Source organism: Octopus bimaculoides, chromosome 14, assembly GCF_001194135.2.
Source record: "Octopus bimaculoides isolate UCB-OBI-ISO-001 chromosome 14, ASM119413v2, whole genome shotgun sequence".
Lineage (NCBI taxonomy): Eukaryota > Metazoa > Mollusca > Cephalopoda > Octopoda > Octopodidae > Octopus > Octopus bimaculoides.
This window is the reverse complement of record NC_068994.1, coordinates 59,588,677-59,591,637: the sequence shown is the minus strand read 5'-3', so window position 1 is coordinate 59,591,637 and position 2,961 is coordinate 59,588,677.

The window sequence follows — 2,961 nt, the reverse complement described above, 5'->3', positions numbered from 1 at the left end:
TGAGATGATGAACGTTGTATTTTTAACTGTTGAAAAGAGATATACAACTGAAATTATGTAACATTTGTGAGATCCGGTTTGTTTCTTGGAAACATGTGTGCGAGGGTGTGTGCGAGGGTGGGTGTGTGTGGAGAGAGAGAGTGTGTGTGTGAGAGAGTGTGTGTGTGTGGGAGAGATAAGAGTGGAAAAGAGGGAAAGGAAGAGAAGGAAAGAGAAAGGGGAGGAGGAAGGGAAGGAGAAGAAGGAGGAGGAGAAAGCAGAAAACAAAGAGGTGGGAGTTGTACGAAGAGGAGTGGAAGGAGAAGGAAAAGAGGAGAACAATGACGATGTGGGGGTTCAGAGTCGAGTTAAATGTGATATTAGGTTTATGAAGAGAAATTCCGCAGTTGACCATCTGTTATTATAAGGGGACGGGGATGTATGTCTCGGTTTAACTAAACCGAATTATCCACTTAATGCTTTAACAATCTCGTTTTATGTGCAGAAAATTGTTGCCCGATGTTTTATCGAAGAGATTTTTCATCAAAAATACACTTTCTGTCGAAAAACATTGGTGTCACGGTTTCAGTTACGGTTGAGGGTTGTGGCCTAGGTTTAGGGTTATAGTTTGTGGTTTTGCTTAGGATTTGGGGTTAGGATTTAGAATTAAGGGCTTTGACTCTCTCTCTCTCTCTCTCTCTCTCTCTCTCTCTCTCTCTCTCAGTCTATTGCGAATTGGGAAATGTTACAATTCCTCTTCTGGATATTTCTTGATGTTTTGAAATTTCTTTACTGATTATTTTTTTAATTTTCTTTTCCTGCGGTTCGAATTTTAAATGTTCCACGTGTTGCATCCTAGAAAGTCTTTTCTTCGTACAAAATAAGAATCAACAAACCTTTTTTTCCGTAAAAATACCGCAGAATTATTTAACAATTTAGAGATGCTGACTATGTTGTTTCCAACATGTTTTATTTCATTAATGTATTTGTGATGTTACAGTCGTCATTTTCGACAACTACTTAAGGCTTTCTTAACTGTAAAATGATGTCAATCCAATATCTACGGTAATTTAACGGGTACCTCTTGGAAGACGACATTTTTCTTCTTCGAAGCTCGACTTATACAGAGCAATAAGTCATATACTGGCCGCTTTAAGGAAAAACTATCTTCCCAACTTTTAATATTATTTTCAAGTGTTCAGATTGATGCTAAATTTGTTGAAGATTTCGCCGTTTATCCAATTCTCTGTTAAACGTTGCTTAAAATTTTTTTGTCTCTTTCTCCATGCGTAAATCTTTTATAAAAGTTTTCTGTTTCTCTGCCTGCTTTCGAGTGAACAATAAAAATCTATTACGAAGTTGTCAGATGTTTTGTCGTTAATATTTAACTAACATCACATGATTGGTCGTCGTTTCTTGATGTAGATTTTGAACATTTCAAATTAGGATAGGAAATCTTGTCATTTAGTGCAAATATATCTGTTCAGTGGCACAGAATATTGTCGGGGGAAAGACCCACTCAGTGTCAGCTTCCAAACACCTTGGCTCTGTGCCACTAACAAGATTCTAACTTAAAGCTTTTAGTACATTCGAATCAGCTCCCGACATCAGACACTCCTCCTCTTCCTCCTCCACACCCACCACCACTATTTCCAAGAAATACCAGTCAATGAATCAGAAAATTAATGAAAAACTTTTGTCACGCCCTCCATCGTCTGTAAAAATCATATAGCTAATATCAGTGACTGAATATCTAATTTCTTCTCATTTGAGCAAATATTCGATATATGCAGCCCCTTACTCCGACCATAAAAAGAACGAATCCTAAAAATAGACCTCCAAAGATTATATGGTTCGCTTTCTCCTGAGTTACGAGGAATGTAGGCGGAAAATCCCTTGCCTTGAAAGATAAGCGTTTCCCGGATAGGCACAGGTATAAGAAAATTTTTTAAAGACGTTCCGTGAAAGTTTCTTATAGTTGCTGCCGCCCCAAAATGGAAAGCATTGTTTTATGTAAGTCACACTGGGTGCCTATCCCAAAATGTAACTACAGAGACCCAGGCACTTGCCCCCTCAGTCAGGTCTGCATAGTTACCTCATGGCATGCGAAGCAAAAGTCACCTCAGGTCTACCAAATGACGAACCAGACAAGCAATATATTGTACTGTATGATAAGATCTTTAAAAAGAGATATACTAACTACCAGTTATCTTTCCGGTACGTTCACAAGAAGAAAATCACTAAGTTAGTTAGGAGATGAAGGCCAATAACACCATACACACCATCAAGTAGAACATTGTAGAACGAGCCACAGCAAGTGTTGATATGTGAAGGAGGTGCAGACTTTGTAGAACCGAAAAACTCAGACATCTTACATCTAATAATTCTATAGATCTACGCAAAATCAAGCATCTCGACTATCAAACTCTACTATCAAACTGGAGAACACCAGCTCTCCACACTAGGCAGACAGTCTAACAAACTTTAAGCTCTTTCTCGTTGAATTAACCACATCGACAATTGTTATTACTCACTCCAAAGGGCGAAAGGGAGACAACTCTTATCTCTCTTCCTTTCAAGCTTTCCTTTTCTCATTTTTCTTCATTTTCCTCAGTAATTCTTTGTGGCTCTTTCTTGCTTTCCCTGAGAGAGCAGCCATATTCTGGGCTGGAAAGACTGCAGGATAACACCACAGCACGGCGTGCAAGCTCGACCAGTTACTGTACTATCGGAGTACGAAACTTATAGTAGCTCACACATACATATGTGTACGCACACACAGACACACATACACAGTGCTCACCCAAGTTTTTCTATCGATTGCGGCGCGCATGCACTAACGAGTAGCAAACTGACTTGTTTTTCGGAATAAATGAACTTCCATCTGGTCGGCTGAAATGGGAACCATGGATGTATTTTGAATTGTTTAAATTGCTTTACATCCGAGTGTTTAGAATGACTGGGAAGATTAAACGAACCACC